We start from the raw sequence: 16,146 nt of genomic DNA on the forward strand, positions 1-16,146 counted from the left end.
TAGAAGAAAAATTTTCAAAAAGATGTTTATGTTTCGTTTATGTCTTTTTCTGCATCGTATTTATACCATTATCCATTATAACATCGTATTTATTCCTGCCAATATAGAAAAGACAACCGCGACTGAAATTTTTTTCGGTAGTAGTGTGCCATCTAGTGGCTAGTAGTCATTACGGTGTTAACATTTTTTCGGTGACAGAGCGCCATATAGCTGCAAATTGCAGAAACCAATTCAACCATTCATGTTGGTTGAAAACAACGTATTATTTCTCTAATTAAACTAAAAAATTAGTTGAATGGAAATGAAGTGTGCCTTAGCTAAGAAATGACAGAACGTTTAATTGGTGAATTCAACTAAAAAATAGCTATTTCAACAAATATTTTATTATTATTAAGGGAATTAGAATTAAAAAATCTAAATTAGCAAAAGTAAGATTTTTTTAGTTGTCTCAAATAATAACTAACTAAAATCAGAAAATCAACTAATTTTCTCGCCAAAATGCTAATTTCGGTCTTTCCGTGCGTAACCAAATTAAGCAGTCATCCTGAAAAAACGTGAGCAAGTTTTGATAATCGTTATGGATGAACACAAAATAAAAGTCTGACTGAACTGGAAGTGCTTTTATGATCGTATGCGAAAATCTGCGCATGAAAAAAATCTTTTCCAAATAGGTGCCTCGTTCGCTCACAATCTATCGAAAGCAACAACGCATCAACAATCCAGAGAGCTAGCTGGTGGGCACTGTTTAGTCGCAATAAAAAGGATTTCTTGCGTTGGTATGAAACAGAGGACGAAACATGGATCTATCTTTTTTCTCCGGAGTTGTTTCAACATTTAGATGGGGAAAACGCTACAAGTACCTGTAACAAGCATGGCGTCAGTTTTTAGATGCTCGAGGTATAATTAACGTCGACTATCTTGAAAAGGAAGTACCAACAAAAGTTTTTAGTTATTAATGCGTTAGGAGTTATTAATGTGTTTGAAGCATGGAATCGTAAAAACCGGCCTCATATGGATCAGAAAACATCATTTTTAACCAAGACAATGCACCGTGCCACAAGTCAATGAAAATAATGGCCAAATTGAACGTATTGGGCACCGATCTGTTTCTTCACCCACCTTATTCTCAATAACCTAGCCCCCAGCGACTACTTGTCATTTGATGATCTGAGAGAGTCATCGCCGCAACTGAACCCTATTTTATGGCCATGGACAAATCATTCTATAAGTATGAGATGAAAAATTTAGATAATAAATAAAGAAATTTTGCTCAAGAAATGTTGTTTTCCTAGTTAGTTCCTGAACTTTTTGGACGATGTGGAAGCAACCTTCTCTACGGCAGTATCGAACCGCACAAAGTGCAAGTCGATTCGACACTGAATTTGGTTTTCTGTGAGTAATCTTCTCAAATGCGAACGCACTCATTGAAGAGCAGAAATCATATGGAAACCGTGAGCTTATGTATACGAAACCGTCATATCAATTAGAGGAATGACAATGGTTTGAAAAACAGGGAGAATTAGACATTGTTCGTGGTTGAGTTGTAGATCTTTAAAACCTAACCACTGTCTATATGGTTTTACTTCTATATTTTGAATTTGCACCCCGGTATAGACAAAGAAACAATCCTACGTCAAAATATTTTGAGTGATTTCATATATGTGAAGATAAAGAATGAAAAGGCGAGATGTGACAAGGTTGATTTTAGCAAGCTGAAATCTTTTACTAACTTAACTTTCGCAAGAGGAGTTGAACTTTCCGGCATACCAGAGACTCGAGTGATTTGCATGAATGAGATGCTTAAACTCGACCCCTTTGTTGAAGGTAAAAGTTAAGTCACTAAAAGATTTCTGCTTGCTCAAATGACCATTGTCACGCCTCACCTTTTTGTTGTATATCTTCACATCCTTGCTCTACCTTGAGTACTAGCATTTTAATTTTATTTCTGATTTTATTTATTATTCTCAGTTACAATGAAACTACTTTTATTGTTATAAATGATACTAATATTACTATTGTTTTTCGTTAGAAATTTCAGGTGGGTAATTACCCACCTTTGGAATTTTCGGGTGGATAGTACTACCCACCGTACCCACCTCTTTCACCGGCCCTGCTAGGTGGAATAATCTAGGATTTCAAGCTGTTGTCCGCTATGAAACAGACCTATTGATTCACAAAGCAAAGATCAATATGAGGAACTGAATGTGGCAGCTAAGTTGTCAGATAGTGTCATTTGAGCGAATTGACGTTTGCTGGGAGCATGCTACAGATGACTCCAAATCGACCAGGATATCCGTAATACGATACTCGCACACATCCACACAGCCTACACTCCCTTGGATAAAATTATGAGAACCAAAAAGAGAATAATTCCCTCCCCCCCCCGTTGTCCCTACCAATGAGGAAACGCAAGTCCTTATGCTTCGCTATGTCGAATCATAAACAGAGTGGAAATTCCTTCATCGTCGGGAGGCGAGTTCTCTCGGCAATTTTATCCTGACTGGTCGCGCTCTGTTACTAACGGGCCATCTTTTCGCACGTCCACCACGCAGACTGTGTTCGAACACGAAAGGAGCAACAACAATTCTGCCCACATCGGACCGCTAAATCGGGGCGCATCGTGTGTCGAGCAAAGACAGATTTCCAATCTGAAAGTTTCGGTGATAAAATAACTGTGTTTGATAGACATATTTGATAGGAAAAGCAAACGAAACCATGAAACAGACACAACAAATTGATTAGTTGTTCTATTTCGACGGAACGATGTCAAGTAGATTTTGAAGGATTCAGTGGTCAGCTGTACGGAAGGTTTTTCACGGTCTAGGCTGGACCTCCTGTGAATGTAGTTTTAATGGTATTTAATTTTGAATATGTTGCTGGTGATAAAATGAATTAAAAAGTGAATTCGACGGTTTCTACTCGAACTATATTCCACGAAGAATGCATTCAGACAGGACTTAAAGTGGGTGGTGCTTCCGAAAGGAGGACAAAGTTGCCGTCCCGAAAGGGAACAGTTTGGTTCTTTCGATTGCAATTCGCGTTGGAATTACAAGCACACAGCTAGAGGTGAACAAAACCGAGTGCTAGAGTTCAAAAGTTTGGTGAAAAGCAAAAAAATATGATGGTGTCCTAGAAAATGTCAAAATTTTCGTACATAAAATATCGATCGACAGCAGTTTCAGTGGTGTTATATCCGTTCCGCTACATAAATATTCGTAGGATTGGTTTGCAGACGCACCAACACAAACTCGTCGGAACGCTTTGAACGGATTATTGCATGTTTCTGTAAGTGTGCGAGAGCTCGTCCTCACCTTCTCACGAACGCAGTGTGTTCGTTCGAAGGAAAACCATTGCGATCCCGACGGGTGGGCCGGGCGGTTTGCTTTTGCTGGTAGTAGAAGACGAAACGAAGGATTACTGCAAAGTGATGCTACTACACGCACGAACTCACGCGCTTTTGACACCAACACAGGAACAGTGGGCACCGTTTTGATAGGTACTCTTTATCGAAGGGGCTATGAAAATGCTCGCCAGCATATGATGATTGATTGGCACTGGAAAACGCACGATGTTGCTCATGTTGACAGGCTATAAAGTGAATCTAAACTCGTTATTGGCCACTAATTAGTGGCAGTTGTTTACGCATGGTATGCGAACAATGGAATTTGTTTACGGTTGGTGGTACTAATGGCAAATACAAATACATATAATACATTTTGTGTTGTATTTTGAGTGAATACTTCCGGAGAATGTTTTGTGCTTTGGTAGTTAGTTATAGCTAAATTATTGATGGTTTTTCCTAATCGGACAAATCATACTTCGATGGGGATTTCCGGATGATTTCGCTCTTATCGAAAACAACTCTCAGTAGTACATGAATCAGAAAATTCTTCCAATGTTAATATTTGTCCTCAGTCAATGTTATGGAAAACGAAAAAGTGATTAATCATTCTCAAATATGACAAGTCGGTCGCGTTGTTTATTCCAAATACAAGATTTTGGAAAAACAATCCACAGAAATTCTAACTTTTGTTGTTTGTCTAAAATGGTTTAAATGGCTGAAATCCCTTACATTTTATAGAATTAATTAATCACTAATCAGGTTTTGCACGAACATGACATAACCTCACAAAAATTAACAAAATGAATCAATTATGACAGCTATCAGTGGTTTGTTTATGTGTTCATTGCGTTCATTCTAATTTGAATAAATGTAAACAAACCACTGATAGCTGTCAACAGATGAACCTGATTCATCGGAAGTTAAATTATTTGTCGTGACGTCACAAATGAACAAGCATTCATCCTTGACAGTTCAGCGGTACTGTTTACAAACAAGCTTCAACAAAAATCTAAGAACACATCTTAAACAATTATCTTCACACTTTGTAACTAGTCACTTTTATATAATAAATTTCAAAAACAAACCGTATGCAATCGTGAACAAATGTTTTAAAACTCTATTTAGGCCATATGGACCGTAAATGGTCTCATCCAATTTGTCAACAGACAAACAAAAAAATTTCTGCTTACAAACAGTACTGCTGAACTGTCAAAATGTGTTCTCAATCGGAATTGAGGTTAGCAGTGACGATAAAAACCCTAATGAAGAACTGCCGATGAATCGAGCTCATCTTTTGATAGCTATCATTGGTTTGTTTACATCTCTATTAACACGTATCCCAATTAGAATGAACACATAAACAAACCACTGATAGCTGTCACAATAAGCTCATTTTGTTCATTTTTGTGAGGTTATGTAATGTTCGTGCAAAACCTAGCATCTCGATGAACATTAGATTAGGTCCGAAGTACTACAAATGACAGATTCTCTTTGTCTACTTTCTCTTTCGATTATTTCGATACTCTTAGCAATCCTTCTTGCGAATTATTTGCAGAGAACAACAGCAGAAACAAGTGGCGTACCTAGAGGGGGGCGAAGGAGGCACTCGTCCCGGGCGCAGTGTTTTTATGGGGGCGAGAATTCCGGAGATGGAATTCAACTTTGTTTTTGTTTTGTTCACTAAACCAACGATGGGGCCAAATTTCCTCGGTAAGCCACTGGCTGAAACTATCATCTTCAAATCTGCACCTAAGAAATTATCGAAAAGTTCATGAATATTTGAACTATTAGGGGCAAATTCCAGTAATTTCTAATAAATTGTACAGTGCATATCGAGAGTTGGTAGTTTTTGATATTATAGTGATTTTCATTGGTGGTTAACAAAGGATAGCGATGCGACAAGAAAGCGACGAAATACCACAAAAATAGCGAAACTGTCATTTGCATCGATTCAACCTCTTCGAGACCACAAATCAGAAAAATATTTTTTTTAAATTGGTCGTTCAATGACAATTGTTTTTTAACCAGAATAATTATACAATGATACTTTGTATTAATTGACATCTTTGCCTTTAAACGAAACTTCACTCGCAACATTATCAATATTAACCATAAAAATAAGCTATTAAAAAAAAGGTAAATCGTATTCTAAAAATTCAGTTGTCTTTGACAGATCCATACTTGATGATGCTTTTATTGAACAAACAAATAAAATTCTTGTTACTAGATAACATTACCTTTTAAATCTGTAATTGCCTTTAATCCACCAGACATTTTATTTTGCTATTCGCTCTAATACTCGATATAAAAGTGCTGTAAACTTTAGTACAACTGACAACGAAAGGGTTTTAACAACTGTCCAACTCCTGGGCAGAGATGTCAGGTAAAATTTTTACGTCTGCATACTAGAAATCCTCCAATGCAAGTGTTAAATTTTATAAGTCAGACGAGAAAAACTAAACAAGAAGCCCGACGCAATTTTAAAAGTCTGTAAATTGGACGACTGTATATAAAAGTTTCAAAAACCTATAAAAAGTCTGCCGAATTGCAGAGTCTGCTAACAAAAGAAATCGAAAATTTACATGCAAATCTGCCGTCGCATTCTATGCCACGCTGAAAACCACAATATTCTATGTAAAGTGTTAGTTGAAGGGTTTGCTGATTGGACCGTTATAATCGGAAGAGGAAGTAAACAAAAAAAACTTTGATTCTCACTTGGGGCCTTTTCTAATGTTCATCTTTATTTTTTATCCTGATGTCACAAATGAACAAGCATTTATGTGTGACAGTTCAGCGGTACTGTTTACAAACAAGCTTGAAAAATTCTAGAAACGCATATCAAACAATCTTCTTTACACCTCGCAACTAGTCACTTTTATCTGATAAATCTTTTTAAACAACCGAATCGAATCGACAATAAATGTTTTTAAACTCTATTTTGGTGAAATGGATCGTTTACAGTCTCATCCGTTTGTCAACAGACAAACAAAAATAAACTTTATTTGCAAATAGTACTACTGAACTGTCAAAATGTGTTCATCCGATTGAGGTTAGCAGTGACCATAAAAAACCTAACATCCAACCTAGTTCGGACCCCAACCATCTATCAAATCTAATGTCCCACAATAAAAGTGTCTAACTGCAAACGACACCGTCTCAATGTTCACTTTTTTATCGATTGTTACTGAGCCATCATAGAATTTTCTTTAAAGTTTCCAATATCAATTGGAAGCTTGTGATTTTGACTTGAAAATTATCCAAAGAGTTAAGCCTCAAATATGAAATCATTACCGTATTGATTTTTTTTCGCGAAAGAAAAACTGAACGAAAACTGTGTCATTTGTATTTAGGCCTTTTTGTCGTGAGTTTGATAGCAGTGGGGTTCGGAACTGGATTTGTTTCCGCTTGAAGCAAAGCAACTAAAGACTTTCAAACCGCAAAATAGAGAGTGTTACGATCAAAAATTGGTAAAACAAGAATGTGTGCGAATCAAATATACTTTTTATTGAAAAATCTAATCTAATCTCTTTTCGAATTCAATTAATTAAGAAAAAAGAATTAATATTCAATGAAGCTTTTATTTTAGCGAGTTCAAATGGTCGGGTATTTCGCTTAACTCTTTTTATCAAGTTGTCTTGAGGTGCCGCTTGACGTCCTTTGGCATTTTTTTCTGTAATGGTAAGATGCCAATTTCGGCCAAAACAGAGGAGATCAATAGTGTTGCCTGTTGAAAGCCAACAGATGTTTAAAAACTGTTTTACGTAGGTTTAAAAGTTCTGTACCACACAATCAAATTTCGTCAGCATCTTCATATACAACTTTCACGATCGTATTCTGACTGACTTGTTTTGTTAAACTTCACGATTTGGAGTAAGTCAACAGTTCGGCTTGTTTTTTTTTATCTTGATGTCTAGTTGTAGCCAATGCTCGCGACATATCGGAGTAAGAAGTGGAAACAGCTGGTTACTCTTTTCGACTCTTTCCGAATACTTTTATCGCGCTGGTTTCAGTTGACTTGGCCACATTTAACGTTTTCGCCAATTTGGCGTGCGAGTAGATCGGATTTTTGCGTTGCGCGAGCAAAATTTTGACTTCTCTCTCAACATTCAAAAAGCTATGGAAAGCTATTGACTCTCGAATCGCATCTAGTTCCATTTTTTCACAGTCGTCTTGTTTTTGATGTTGTCGAAATCGTAGTTTTTGAGCTTTTCGATGTCTTTATCTTTCGTAGTACTAATGCATATTATGTTATGTCGTATGCGTAGTAAAGTGCCTTTCCCGATATTAGACAAAAAATCCGTCACACTTCCTGTAGTAAAATGCAAATGATCTCTTCGAACTGCGGCATGTCTTCTTGAAGGTAATGTTCATTGACCTGCTGGGAAAGAATTGAAAAAAAAAACAATATCCACGTGAAACTTAAATGGAATGCATTGATTTTTCGATGAACAAGACTTGATTTTGCTTCTAAAGTGTATTGGAAAATGAAGAACTGTGCAGTAGATTATATTCAATTTGCTGCTCCGAAAATATGCATGAATATTGAAGTCAATTTACGAGATATTTTTATGTGCATGTTAACGTATCTCGTTCTCGAAATTGACTGGATTGAGCTAGGTTTTGTTAACTTATTTTTCAAGTAAATCATTTTACATCTAAAAGCATAAATTATTTGAGCAAGAATTTAGTTTCCTGTTCGATTAGGTTTGCAGTGCTTGCAACAAAATTTTCGGATTTCATTTATCGGATTTGCTCATTATGAAACCGTACTATTGTACCATATTTCCCTACTTTTAGCTTCAGTCATCTCGACCGTACACGCTTACTTGTGGCCAGAGATGTCTATCTCCTCTGTGTGACGAAGAGCAAGCAAAATTTCTCCCCTCGCACTGACAACTTCAACGAGAGCTCTTCTCTTTCACATTTATACACAACTGTTGTATAAAGTGTGCACGCATCATGAGTGCGTTTGTTTATTTCCTTTTACCACTTCCACTGAATCGCACCAAAGTGCTAGAGCATAAGCTAATAAATTCTCTGAGGTGGATGCAGATACTTTCACAGAGGTGTACACGCCGGTGAGCACTCTGCTGTGTGGTTTGCGTAGAAGAAGCGTGGACACGCAAAATCAGCAAAATAAAACAATTTATCGTAAAATTTTCGGTTTTCCTTGCAAATTTTTCATAGCAAGGTCAGATCTACTCTCTATTAATTGAAGTTCACAGAAGTGTTCGCTCACCATCACGCGCCAGTGGTCACTTGGGTGTATTTAGACGAGAGCGCGTGTGAGCGATTCATGCGAAGAGAATGTGTTTCACTCGCGCCAGCTGCTTTAACCACAAGCACACACTCAAATGCTGTCTATTCGACACTGAGAAGAAGTGCGCTTTCCTCTTTGTGCGGTGCTTCGTTTTTTTGCATCCTCGGTGTGGACAAGAATCTGACTCCAGTGTGTATCACTCTGGTGAAATGCCATCTCCGCTTGTGGCTAACCAAAATTGAGTCAAAAGTCAATCAATTTAGCAAAAACCATACCTACCAAAATTGAGTACAATTGGTATTACGCAAATTTGGATAAATATACTTTTTTCTTAAAATTTGAGTAGAACTTACTTCCTTTTGTTGACGTTTGTAAATGAGTGGAAAGTACTTATTATTATTCAACCTAATGATGTTTAAATAAATTGCTCCTAAAACTTTTGAAAAATAATCACGTTGCATTGCAATCCCCACATTCAATAGGAATTATATGTTTTACACTTGTTTTAATTCTATGGCTTTTTTTTAATCATGTATCCGGAACAGTCCTGCTTCTCTCGGCATCAATCCGCCAAGAAACCACAAACGGGACGTTGGAAATCTTTTCACAACTTGAAACTTGAAAATGTCGGATGGCGTGATTAAAAGTCTATTCGCACTATTCCGGGACGGGACCATCCGGAACGATCCGGGACGTTTTGTTTTCCTCATCGGCGATGACTGAGCTGCCTTCGTGTGCATTCCATTAGAATGCCGGATTCGGTATAAAATCCATTTGTTAAGAAATTGAGTTAAGTTCACTATACCAATTCTTTACATCATTATTGAAGAAAACTTGGAGTCCGCATGAAAATATTTAAAATTTTTACTTTGCGTCTCTGGTCGGGTTATACAGGGTGATGAGTATAAAAATTTAAATTTGTCATTGGGAGTGACGATGCAACAACAGAAAAATCTTCTTTGTAGCGGTCAAAAACTCCAAAATGAAAATCACATAAATTTCTCAGAGATGATTAGAACAATTTGCACAAATGTAAGAATGGATTCTAATGAAACGTCTTATGGATTCAAAGACTTTTATGCTGTTTTGACCGAATCCGGCTTCCAGTTTCGAAACAGGTCCGGAAAAAGCGGTCAGAACTCCAAAATGAAACTCACACTTTGCTCTTGTGTATGTGTGCATTATCTTGAAAACCGATTTTCAATCGCTCCAATAATGCACACTTTTTTTTGCTGTCGATTGTGTTTTTCAAGGTTTGTTTTTGTTCGAGGTAGTCCACGAAAAGTATACCGAGAAAAACCCAAAGAACCGACTTCATAACCATTCCGCCCAATTTAGTCTACGTAGGCCGCTTTGGAGCACTCTTGCCGATTTCAGTCTATTGGCGGTTAATCATTCTGTTCTCTGGTGTATAATAATGGATCTGGACTTCATTAACATTAACTAACTACATAGGCGGGCATGCTTCCGAAGTGTGCTCGCGTTCATCGTTTTAATCCTGAGTATGCAAGTGTGGCATCTAGCTGCAGAACATCTTTTTCATGCGCAGAATCTGGCTGAAACTATGATTATTTTGCTCAGTACTAATCTTCATGGCATTTTCTGGCCATCTAGTACCATTCCCATTGACTGTAATCACTGTGAAAACTGACTTTTGAGCTTCGAAAAAAATTCGATTGCAGAAAGAAGCGGGTTACCTGAAACTGGTTGGTAAAATCTTCTAATTAACAGATCTTGTTAGTTGATGAAAAAACTCATTTCTGTTCTTGGTTCCGGAAATAATGGTTAAAAATCCTAAAATGACAATAACTTTACTCCAATTTCGGGAGGGGCCAGGGCCCCTTGGGTCTCCTCTCTGGGTACGTGCCTGGTTATTTATATAGCGAAATTCCAAATATATATGTTAAACAGTAAAATATTGTTGTTTACATTTGAATGTATGATATATCATACGTTGGGATAATACAGCAGTATTTTTTCCAAAGCATATCGTTAACCGATAAACTCGAGCATCAGAATTTTGTGATTAGTTGAACTCTTTCGAAAATCTCTTGCCATCAGAAAATCAAATCGATTGTGCTATATCTTCGAAAGGTGGAATATTTATAAACATGGCTGCAAAAAATATTGAAAGAACACGTGAATATGGAGTAGAACGCTAGCTTAGAAAAGGAAGTACGAATAAGGGGCATTTGAGTAAAGTGTCATTGTTTCCGTTCGAATTGATCGATTGTAATTCTTTTGGCGACATTCACACATGCCATCGTAAAGAAACGTCTTGGCGTCAGGCCAAATCATTTAAAATTAAATCTGTTTTTAATTTCAAAAATCTGTTCATCATCTGTGATGCATATTTCCGTTTCAAATCTGTGAAACTCGATGAGAAACTTTCTAAAAATCTATCAGTTTTACGAAATATTGTAAAAAATCAGAAGATATCTGTAAATTTTGCAAAAAACTGTGATGCAAAAATCTGTGCCTTAATAGAAACATTTGTGGTGAGAAAGTATAAAGTACAATTCAGACGATCCGTCATCTTCCATCACAGCAGAGATGCCATTTATACAGATTTATCTGTATTATACAGATTTTTACACGCGCATACAGATTTAATACAGAGTACAAATTTTTTACAGATTTCCACAATTTAATACAGATTTATACAGATTTCACAAAAAGTAATGAAAAAATAAACTTTTCCACCGAAGCTATTTATTAGAGTTTGATTGCAGTAACAAGATCAAACAAATACAGATCATAAATTGAAATGGATATCTTTTGTGCAGATATTTGATGATGAACACTGAAATTCATTTATAAATTGAAACCAATTTGAACTAATATTCAAGAAAGTCATCATGATACTTTGTCAGACTGAAAGTTTTATGACCTGACTTGATGTTGCGTATTGGGCGTTGAAATTCCATGTCAACTTATGAAGTCAACATTTTCAAATTAGATAAGAAAACTATTGAATCCTTGGAAGCGCGATAATGACTTACGAAGGTATGAATAATGAATGCTCATTAAATTTGTTATTCTATAACCATAATCTATTGATATAACATTTTATATCATCATTTTATTGTAGAAATTTTATTTTATTAGTGAATACAGATAAATACAGTGAATACAGATAAATACAGATAAATGCAGATAAATACAAAACAATACAGATTTGCTACGAAAATATCTGGCATCTCTGAATCACAGTTAACCTTCGCCACTATCACTTTCAAAAGGGTGTAGCCGGGTTTCCATATAATAACTGCCCCCAAACAGAACAAAAATTGATATACGTTGTTTGAAAAGGTTTATATTGGAGATGATTTTCCCAAAATTTCAACCCTTTAACTGCCATATTGGTGGAGTTAGGGTGGTTCTTCTGATTTTCATTTTATTTAAATTTTTAAAAAACCTCTTTAGCAAAAAAATTGTTGAAAATCAGGAATATTTTAGGAATTATGGGAAACCTTTCTATTTTTTCAGAATTTTTCAAAATGTATTTCATGTGAAAAAAATGCTCAAAATTTTCGAATTTTTTTTAAACGCACTTACAATTTTGGAACCACTCTAGATTTTACAACAATAATTAATCATTTATGAGTATATTACGCTGTATTTTTTTCAGATTTTTGAAAAATGTGGACAGGTATAATATCAGACTTTAAAAAAAATCATTCGGAGAAGCATGCGTCTCCATCAAATTGTCATCATCCGATGGAGACGCATGGTATTCAGTTCAAAAATCATGTATCACATGCCCTTAGAACTAAATACCATGCGTTTCCATCTACAACTTGAGCTCAGGGCTTGAGTATTGACGTAATTAAAAATGATAAAAGAATTTTATTCCTTATGTTATTTACACACGCCCGCACGCCTGGGTCGATTTACCAGGCAATGATGTGGGGAATGCATTAGTGAGCATGTGTGCCAGGATGGTTGTAATTCGTTTCTAACTTCAACATCTTGCGGGTAGTGATGTATTTTTTTACTCGATTAATCAAAATATTCGATTAAAAGGCTGAGGTAATCGAGTATTTGTAATCGATTAACGACAGTGCCACTACTCGAGCTAATCGATTAATAGCAATCAATTAATCGAGATTTATATCAGTTAGGCTGTGAACCATTTCGCGGTTAATTATAACTTTTGGTTGAAATCTGACACTTGAGTGGTTATTTTGATGTTGTCAAAAATAACTCTGTTCGAGAGCATGGTTATTTTTGACAGATCGATGGTTACTTTCCGACACTGAAAACAAATCAACCAAAAGTTAAAGTTAACCGCGAAATGGTTCACAGCCTTAGTAGATAAAGTTTAGCCTTAGGCTGCAGACATAGTGTGCGCGAGAAGCGAAGCCGAGCTGGTGACTAACATTGGCAAATCAAAAGCGAGAATGATACTAGTAGTTAATCAAAAGGACTCTTTCAGAGTACAAGTCAGAAATCGGCTCAACTTTCACTCTGACAGGGTCTCTCTGTTTTGCTGTAAGTACGTTTCCTGCTTTGGTCAGCATCAAGCTCGGCTTAGCTTCTCGTGCTCACTCTGTCTGCAGCCTAAGTATAAACGTTGCTATGATGAGAGTTGCAGTTTCGTCTGTCATCATTCAAGGAAATACGAATTTCAATTTAAATAATGATTTTTGATCCATTCTGCTCATGTCATTCATTTTTCCATCCGTTCGATCATAGATATTATTGAATTTTCTAGGCATTTCAACCAAATTTTCTCATATATTTTTACTGTATGATACAATAATGGCACAGATAACAGATATACAGGCTCACATATGGATTGTGTGTAAAATTTGCTCTATCAGCGTGGCGAACACTTTCAGATGTCACCACGATCGACACGAGGTGCCACCACGATTTGGGTGCCGCTTTCACTGAGCAACAATTCTGGGTGAATCTTGCACCCAGAATTGTTGCTAGAACACTTCATGCTAGATTTTTGTTTTGCTGTTGGTTAAAATGACAAGTTTATTTTTGTTTTATTTCGATCTAATTCTCGTGTGATTTATGCGACATGAAAATCAGCTCTGATTCTGTTTAGAATAATTTGATCGATTAATTGCATTAATCGATTAATGTTTAATAGTAATCGATTACACTAATCGACTTATCTTTTATTAATCGAATACCTAATAATCGATTAATACATAAAATCAGACATCACTACTTGCGGGATAGTCTGGAGGTTTCGAGGTTAGCTATTCTAAGAAATACTATAAATCAGATAGTCGAAGTCGAAGCGCCTGCAGCAAGTCCCGAAAACCCAAAAAGAACGTATTAATTCGCATCGTCGATTTTCTATACAAACAACATGTTCTTTTAAACTTAGTATATTCAGTTTTTTGCTATTTTCTGAAGAGGATCCCTTTATTAAACAGTTTCGGAAAGTCGTCAAAATGAATGAAATCGTAAGAATGAAACATAGTTCATCGAATTTACTTGCACATAGTGGTCTTTTTCTGTTGTTTCGAGGAGTACTTTTCTCACGTATCAGCTCAAGCCCGTTTATTATGTATCTAGAAGACGTCTACATACAGCTCAGGCTATGACCACTCTTTCTTGAGCCTTCCGAATCACATTCAAGAACCATTATTCGAGTGGGAAGATGTTATATTTTAAAGCCTTTTCCTCTCATACTGTTATCGGACCCGTCCGAAACGCGCCCACCTCATCACACATCTTGGTCATCTTTACACTTCAGCGGAGGAAAGAAACTCACAGGGTACTGAAGGTAAATACGGCTGTCAAAAGTGAGAATAAAAGAAACCAGAAAGGCTAGTTTTTCTACAATTCGGGTGTGGTTAATTTAAAAGTTGAATTTCTCTGAAATATACAGGTAACAATATTGCCTCAGGAATGATAACGGCAACGAAATATCTGATTTAACCTAACTATTGTACGAACGGATTATTATAAAACTAGCCGAGAAAGGCAGAGTTTAACCACACATCTATTATACCTACTGTACTGTACTGTACTGTTCGATCGGATATGAATAATACCGTTTTCGTTTATTGATCAGAGCAGCCCGAGAGCTGACCCAGAGTCGCCAAAACAACTTTTGAAGAGTTTGTTTTAGCAACCTGGTGTCGCTCTAGATCGGACTCCAATCGCGTAGTTTCGCTCTGATAATTTTCTCGGTTCGCACCACGCATCCATGCAAGTTTGTTTATTTTTTCTTTTTTATATGAGTTGTTGTCTAGGGCGTGTTCGTTTTACTCGGATTCAGAGTTGCCCGCGTGTAGGTTCTAAAACGAAAACGGTATAAGTTAAATGACTAAGCGAATATTACAATCTCCCTATTGCTACATCATTTGTTTTATTGCTGCTCTTTGGCTGGAGATTATACTCTCGGAAAATCATTTCGTTGTTCGATTGCGAGCAACACATACATTTTGTTTCGACGGATTTACTGTAAGTCCGATCTTAGTTTGATTAATTCGTCTTTATGAGCTTAAACCGTTTGATTTTAGCTGTCTTGTTAAGCAGTTTCAGGCAACTTGGCTGTTCATACCATGTGATACAGAACGTCGACGAACATTTTACCTTAAAACTGATAGTTTTTTAAATTTCGCTTGGTTTCGAATTTTGCTTGATTTTGCGCTTGGTATCTAGGAATACTTTTTTCCGTAAAAGAACTATAATTTAATTGTCCTTTGGAATTTTCACTAAATATAGTTATTATTTGATTTGAATACAATAAATGTAAAATGTCTTATCTGTTGTAAATATTTGTCAATTCATTAGTTCTGATTCATGTTTCTCTCACCGATCCTTTCTTATGAAAATTCTTTCTTAAGCCCTGAACTCAAGTTGTAGATGGAAACGCATGGTATTTAGTTCTAAAGGCATGTGATATGTGATTTTAGAACTAAATACCATGCGTCTCCGTCGGATGATCACAATTTGATGGAGACGCATGCTTTTCCGAATGATTTATTTTTTTTAAAGTCTGATATTATACCCGTCCACATTTTTTAAAAATCAGAACAAAATACAGCGTAATGTACCTGGAGTGGTACCAAAATTGTAAGTGCGATTAAAAAAATCGAAAATTCTGAACATTTTTTTTCACATGAAATACATTTTGAAAAATTCTGAAAAAAATCAGAAAGGTTTCCCATAATTCCTAAAATATTCCTGATTCTTGTTCAAGTTTTTTGCTAAAGAGGTTTTTGAAAAATTTAAATAAAATGAGAATCAGAAGAACCACCCTAACTCCACCAATATGGCAGTTAAAATTTTGGGAAAATCATCTCCAATATAAACCCTTTCAAACCGCGTATATCAATTTTTGTTCTGTTTGGGGACAGTTTTTATATGAAAATCCGGCTACATCCTTAGTTTTATTAATTCATATGGAGAGATTCACACACAATGCTGAATTAATTTTGACGGACATTAGCGTCAGCGCTGCCAACTATACCGATTTCTCGGTATTTATACCGATTTTTGGACTCGATACAGGAATACAGATATGCTCTCTCAAAATACCGATATTTCAATTTTCATACAGATAAAT

General features: G+C 36.1%; 1 protein-coding gene across 1 annotated transcript in view; it reads left to right on the top strand.

The window, feature by feature from the left end:
• Nucleotides 1-2,507: 2,507 nt before the first annotated feature.
• Nucleotides 2,508-16,146, top strand: part of LOC131438807 (homeobox protein 5) — a 154,191-nt gene continuing 140,552 nt past the window's right edge. Inside the window, exon 1 of the mRNA XM_058609103.1 lies at nucleotides 2,508-3,285. The gene's annotated coding sequence lies outside the window, so the exon portion shown is untranslated. The remainder of the gene's footprint in view (nucleotides 3,286-16,146) is intronic.

This window comes from Malaya genurostris, chromosome 1 (assembly GCF_030247185.1).
Source record: "Malaya genurostris strain Urasoe2022 chromosome 1, Malgen_1.1, whole genome shotgun sequence".
Taxonomy (NCBI): Eukaryota; Metazoa; Arthropoda; class Insecta; order Diptera; family Culicidae; genus Malaya; species Malaya genurostris.